Here is a 7,469-nt window from a genome sequence, read left to right on the forward strand (position 1 = left end):
CCATCTCCCACCCCACACACCTCCCTTTACAGGGCCTGTCCCTGTGCTCACCATCCCCTGGGGAGCTGCAGATGTCCTGGGCCATCACACCAGCACCTGCACCGTGGGGCACAGAGGGTTTTGGTCAGAGAGGCAGCAACCCAGCTCAGCCCCGTGCCCCTGTCCACATTTCTACTGCTGAGTCTGTGCTATTTGAGCACCTTCCACCCATGGGGCTCCATCCTGCCTCTGCCTTGTCACCAGGCTGGACACGTCCCCAAGCCCATTTTGTTTGGTTTTGTGGTTCCAGGTGGGTGCCTCTGGCTCCCTAAAGCACTTCAGCATCTGCCAAGTCTCACACCATGACCAAAATACTTAGCATGGATTAGACAATGGTCTTATATAGACCACAACATATTTTGGAGAGAAATTTAATACCTTTGGAATGTACTTACCCTGAAGGATGTTTCCAAAAATTTAATGTGAGTCTCTAAATGTGTCCCGAGCAACTCCTGTGGTCAAAATTGTCTGGTCAGGGCTTGGAGCCATCTGGTTTATTGAGAGTTGTCCCTACCCAGGAAGGGTAGAACCCTTCCAAGCAAAACCATTATTCTCCAGTCTTGAGCAAATTTTGGATAGTCAGTGAGAAAACGAAAATAAAGGCCTTTAAACAACCAAAACCAGTGACAGTTGATCCCAGAGAAGAGAAGACATGGGAAATTTGTGGAGCGTGTGGAAAACATGACAGTTTGGAAGAAAAATGCAAATGATAAGCCAGAGACATTTTTAATCCTCTTTTCCAAAATGCCCCCAAGCGTATTGAAGAGAGAGAAATTGAGGGGGATCAGAACAGTGCCCTCAAACACTTCATTATGAAGGAACAACTGTTTCCTACCACAGAGATTTTTTTTTGTTTCAACCCAGTCAAACCGATGAAGAAAGGCCAGGCCTTGTCTGTCCTCTACAAACAGTGTAAGGGCAGCCTGGGGCTGAGCTGGGCAGGTGGGACCTGGAGGGCTGCAGGCACCTGAACTGCAATTTCTTGTCCTCTGGCTCCATCCCTCTCTCCAGAGGATGCTGTTGATGCCATCAATCCTTGCCCAAACTGGCAGGGGGATGCGTTGTGTAGCTGGACTGTTTTTCCCTGTCAGGGATGCAAGATTCATACAGGGGGAGGAAGCTGTTTTAGGACAATTTGGGGAGGTGGTGTCAAAGCTCCTGACCTGAGCTCCCCACCATCCTGTTGTGGGTGCCTGTGAGTCTGGAAAAGGGTGGGGGGTTGGACACAGAGGTGCAGGAGGAAGGTGGGAAGTGTGGACTGGAGGGCTGCTGAGCGGGGCAGGACAGGGCCCATGCTGGGCACAGGACAGGACCCAGGGAAAGAGTGTGTGGAGCAGCCGTGCAGCAATGAGGGGCAGAGCTGCTTTGGGGAGGGCAGGAGGACAATTGCTTCCTCCAGATCCCGTGGACCTCTGAGCAAAGGGGGTGATTTCCAACCCCTCGGAAGGAGTTTGGTTCATGGTGTGAGACTTGGCAGATTCTGAAGTGTTTTAGGGAGCCAGAAGAATCCACCTGGAACCACACACCCAACCAAAACTGTCTCTGATGTAAGCAAGCTTCTTGCAAAAGGCTCCTTTGCTGTGGGATGGCTTGAGCTTGGGGTGCATGTCGGGGGCTGCTGATAGATCCCAGACCCCCAAGTGTCCCACAGCCAGACACCTCCCTCTCCAACCATCCCAAGAGCCTGGGACGTGCCATGGGACAGGGTAGGGTCCCCACACTCACATGGGATCTGTGGGGACTACGAGAGTTGCCTGCACATGCCCCAGTGAGTTCCATGTCTCACCTCTGAAACTCAGAATCTGGGGAGCACTGAGGGCCGAGTTCCTCACTTGGTTGCTCTTGTCCTTGTGCTGGTATCCACATGTGTATGTGCCTGTGCTCCTGCTCGTCATGTGGAAGAACATGGAGTAGATCCCTTTGCCCTGTCGGGCTTTCAGGCTGTGCACCTCCACCCCGTCCTTGCAGAAGACGATTCGGGTATCAGGAGACTTCCAGACAATTTGGCACCAAAAATAAACCTCTTCCCCCTCCTGTGCAGCAATGGGGGTCACAGAGAGAACAGGAGCTGGTAGATCACCTGGAGAGATGGCACAGGGATGGACAGGGAGAGTGTTATTGTCATCAGAGCTGGCCAATGGCTTGGATCTCAGTAGAGAAGACTTTCCTCTCCTGGGGTGCACAAAGGGGGAACAAAGGCTTCTCCCTTCCCATCTCCCCTCCCTCATAACTCCCTTTATAGGACCTCTCTCCGTACTCACCATCCCCTGGGGAGGTGCAGATGTCCTGGGCCATCACACCGGCACCTGCACCGTGGGTCACAGAGGGTTTTGGTCAGAGGGGCAGCAACCCAGCTCAGCCCTGTGCCCCTGTCCACATTCCCACTGCTGAGTCTGTGCTTGGTGAGCACCTTCCCACCCACGGGGCTCCATCCTGCCTCTCCTTTGTCTCCTGTCTTGACATCTCCAGAAACCCATCTTGGTTCGGATTTTGGTTCCAAGTAGATGCCCTTCATGCCCTAAAGCACTTCAGCCTCTGACTAGTTTTAGACTACGACCTGAATTTTCTTTAAGGGATGTGAAAGTACACCCTTTGCTTGGAGGTCCATGGCAGCTGGAGGAAGCAATCCCAAAGCAGCTCTGCCCCTCATTGCTGCACAGCTGCTCCACACACCCTTTCCCTGGGTCCTGCCCTGTGCCCAGCACAGGCCCTGTCCTGCCCTGCTCAGCAGCCCTCCAGTGCTCAGCCCCAAGGCACAGCCAGCCCCCAGCTCACCCAGCACCAGTAGCAGCAGGAGGAGGAGGAGGAGGAAGGTTGGGCGAGCAGGAGACAGCCTGGCACATCCCAGCTGCCCCAGCATTGTTTGGGCACTGCAGGAACAGCCTCTCCTGGAAGTGTCTGCTGTGGGCTGAGCTCTGCACAGCGCTTCAAGAGCTGCCTGGTCCGTGCCTTGCAGAGCACCTGGGACTGGTCCTGCTGCAGGTCTGTGGCCAGCAGGGCCTTTCCCACGAGGAGGGGCTGTGGTGAGCGGGGGCCCTGCCTCAGCCCCCACTGCGGCCGCTGCGCCTGCAGAGCCCCCGCTTTCATTTCCGGACACCGCGAGCCCGGAGCACGAGCCACGTTTGCCTGTCCCTCTGGGGCAGCATCCTCCCTGCAAAGGCCTCCTGCCCCTTGGCCCCCACCCTGCTCTGCCCTGCTCTCACTGCTCCTCCCAGCTCCTCTGCCACATGGGGCCAAGGGATTCTCCAAGGGGAAACTGGCCATGGGCACAAGTGGCTCCACAGCTCTGGCGGTGGTAGCCAAGGCCACGGGGGCCTGTGTGGACAAGAGCAGCTTCACGTTTCCACATCCGTGTTATTTTGTGGTATTTCAACCTCTCCACACAGAAGGACAGCATGGCAGGACACAGAATCCAGGAGGTTCCTGTCTCTAGGAGGATCAGGCACCAAGTCACAGGAGGGAGAAATGCTCTAAAAATTATCCGAGTCTTCCAGCAGCACCAACACTTCCCAACACAGAGAGCCCAGGGAATGTAGGGGGCTGGGAGGTCCAGCTCAGGAAAAATGAAATGAAAGCTGGACATAAAAAATAGGAAGCAATTCCCTTAATGACTTCTCCTGAGGACACTGAAATTTCAGCTCCACTATTTCTTCAACTACAACCAAAATTAGGGAATAAAGTGATGCAGACAAGAGACTATAATGATTTTTCCAAACACTTTTGAACATCTTCCTGACTTCCATATTTTTTGTTGGTCAATACTTTACCTCAGAAGGATTCTGTGCCTCTGGATCACACCACTCATCTTCTTATGCACTTTCTATCACTATGCCTGAAAATAAACAGCCAAGGGGAAGTGAAAGTTAAACACACACAGGAATTGGTACAGATCCAGCTACCTCTGACTTTGCAGATTCTGAAATTTGTGGTTTGATATTTCTTGTGCCCTGTACAGAATCACAGAGACAGAGAGAAGTTGAGGCTGGAAGACACCTGGAGAGATCATCTGGTCCAACCCCCCTTCCCAAGCAGGGACACCTGGAGCCACTTGGCCAGAATCTCATCCAGAGGGGGGAATTCAGAGGAGCAAAACGTTTCCCATAGCAAAAGCCAGGCTTGATATGCTCAGCTAAGGGCAGGTCCCTGGGCACGGGCTGGCAGAACAGCAAGTCTGTTGCAGCTGGTGAGTAGAAGGTCTAGCAGAGCCCCACTCCTCATCAGCTCCTCTATCCCTCAAAAGAGGAAGTTCCAAGAACCTGGTGGATTGGTGCTGTCCTGCTGTGCTGTCCCTCCAGCAGCTCTTAGAGCTGTTGAATTTCATCAGAAGGTCCAGACCCTGTGAATGTGAAGCCACTCCTGTCTGTAGAGGTCTCATTCCCTTGTCCTTCCTGCTCAGATGGCCTGGAGCAGAATCCCACCATAATGTCACCTAGAGCTCTCCTTTCTTTATTCCTAGCCCAGGAGCTCTCCCTTGGCTCCTCATCCATCCCCAGGGGAGCTCCATGGACTCACATAACAAGCTGTGGGAAACGACTGGATGGTAGGCCTTGAATTTGAGCAGTTGCAGCTGTGAAGTTGTAAGGAATGTAAACAATCCAGGATGAGAAAGCAGAAAAGGAGAAAAACTGCTGTAAATAACAGGAGCTGTTTTTGAGATCTGCCAGCACATGAAGAAGTGTCGACCACCTATCAAAAGATGAGTTTAGGCGCGTGAACAGGAGTACCTGACCAATGAAATATAATATGCTTGCACATGGACAGAGAAAAAGAATATAAATCTAAGCCTATTGTAAATGAAGTTGCCTTGTGCCTTTGCCTGCCTAATTGCTGCCTGAGTGCATTCTTGACCGTCGTCAACAAGTAACTTTTCATCATCGTCTTCCCTGCCTGTCCTTTCTAAAATCCTGTGTGGCTCCAGTACAAAAGAGCAGTCAGAGGAGCCGTTGCATCACATCTCCCTGATCCCAACAAGGTCACATCCCTGAAACCACACCCAGGTCTCTGTCTCACCCTCTTTATTCCCCACAGGGGCTGCATTAGTGGACAGGCCCTTCCCAGAAGCCCCTCAGCACAAGGACTGCCCAGAAAGGGCTTGGTGGTTTCTCCACAGTGGAGCACTGTCAGCACTTCCTGGGGCAAATGCCATTGCTGGAGGTGACCCTGCTGGAGCCTCATCTGGATGTGTTTCATTTCTGTCCCATCATCCCCTGGCCTTTGCTCATCAGCCCAGTCTGTCACTCCCTCCCAGGACAGCCAGTTCATCTCTCCTTCCCCCATCATTCCCAGTTTCAAGCCCTCTTTACAGGCTCATCCATTCTACTGGAAGAAGTAGCTTTGTCCTGCTTGGTGAGGTGGGTCCCAGCTCTGCCCAGTGGATGCTGAGCTGCAAACAGTCTCCATTGATCAGAGAGCCCAAAACTGTTGCCCAAATCAGCATCACAGCCAGTTCTTGACCTGTAACATCAGCTTCCTCTTCATCTCCTTTCCACCTTGCACAACAGGATTGACAAGAAAACCACATGGTCCCCCATGGCCTTGGCTACCACTCCCAGTTTCTTCTGGCAGAATCACTTAGATCCATGTGGAACACTACAGTAACACTGTCCTTGGCCATCCCTTTGCCATCTCTCCAGGTGACTTCCTGGCTTCTGCATTCCACACGATCCCACTGCTGCACATGAGGATGAACAGGTTTTGTTTTGGTGCCAAATTTGCTGGAAGTCTTCTGCCACCCAAATTGTCTTCTGCAAGGATGTGGTGCGGGTGAACAGCCTTAAAGGGCAACAGGGGCAGGGGAGCCTTCACATGCTCTTCACCATGATGAGGGGGAGCACAGGGACATACACGTGGATACCAGCACAGAGACAACAGCAACCGAGTGAGGAACTCTGCCCTCAGTGCTCCCCAGAACCTGAGTGTCACAGGTGAGTCCTGGCACTGGAGCACGGGCAGAAAACACTCCCAGGCTGCAGAGCCCCCAGGTGAGGGACGGGACCCTGCGCTGCTCCGTGGCACATCCCTTGGCATTTGGAATGCTGGAGCTCAGTGGGCAGTTCATTACAGCCTTTGGCACTAGGGACACTCCTCCCAGTCCCAGGAGAGCATCCTGCTCCTCTCCTGCACCAGCATCACAGAAAGGGGAGAGTGGTGGTGCCACATCTAATGCAGAGCCACAGCTGGGCAGGGCATTCATTTATTGATCCCCACAGTTGATAGACAGTGGACCACGGGGTCCCCACAGTGGCTGAGTCTGTGCAGTAGCTGGGGGAGCTGCAGGCTCTCAGCCTGTGCCTTTCTCCTCCCAGGCAGTGGGTCCAGCTCCCAGGCAGGGACAGTCACTGAAGATGAGTGATTCTCTCTCTGCACACTCAGTGTCACTTCCCACCGGCTGCAGTTCTTCACGAACTGCTCCAGAGTTTGACCCTCGCAGGGTCTCAGGTCCAGCCAGCAAACCTGCTCCAGCCCGGGCTGCTCACAAAGTTTGACCCTCCTTCAGGCGCTGTGGAGGACCAGACACCAGCACGTTTTGTCTCAGGCGTTCTGATTGTTGGGAGAGGGAAACTGTGATTGTAAGAGAGGGTCCCATGGAGGTGGGGCAGCATGTTCTGAGCCATGAGCTCAGTTCTCACCCCTTAAGACTCCTGTTCAGGATGTTTGCGTCATCTCCCCCTCCTCTTCCTCCCCCCTCCCCCGGGCTCACTTCCTCTAAGAGGGCGCCAAAAAACTTTGTGGGCAGTTTTACGTGAGCGGCTGCAGCAGCTGAACCACAAAGAGCAGCAGATCGGTGCGTTTCTCTCTCATGTTTTTTTTTTTTTACTCACTCTCTCAGTCACTTCCCTTGTTAACCCCAGCTGGAAATATCAGAAATAAAAATATGGGTTTATAGGCATATCGCGAAGTTGTAAGATATCCAAGTCTCAGAGTGGACTTGGGTGTCAGGGTCTTTTTCAGCCGGTTAAGGGAAATATAAAAATTCCCAAAATTAAAATCTTTCGGGGCCACGTGAGAGTTTGGTACACAGGGGTTTCTTTTCTCTCTTTGGGCTAAGAACAAAAGGAAGATCCCTCACTTTTGACAGAGGATGGCCAGTGGCCAGTTAGAAAGAAGGGAAAGCCCCTTTTCAGAGACAAGAAACCTTTTTAGGCAAAAGCGAATATATGAAGCTTCTCTGAAAAAGGTGGGATTTTGTACAACTGTAAAAATGCATGAAATTTAAACCCAAGGGGTCTTTTCTCCCCAAAGAACTCGGTGTGAGACTAGAGCCAGCACGCTGAATAAATTCTTTCTTTTTGTTTCATGAGTTTTTGCCGTCCTTCTGAATTCAAGGGAGAAGTTTTTTCTCACAGAAATACTTCTGGCACAGTCTTTGGAGGAAGAAACAGCTGAGAAAAGTAAGACTAAGAGGAAAATACAAGAGCACTTCAGTTCAC

This window comes from Manacus vitellinus, unplaced genomic scaffold (genome assembly GCF_001715985.3).
Source record: "Manacus vitellinus isolate BGI_N305 unplaced genomic scaffold, ASM171598v3 scaffold_196_pilon, whole genome shotgun sequence".
NCBI lineage: Eukaryota > Metazoa > Chordata > Aves > Passeriformes > Pipridae > Manacus > Manacus vitellinus.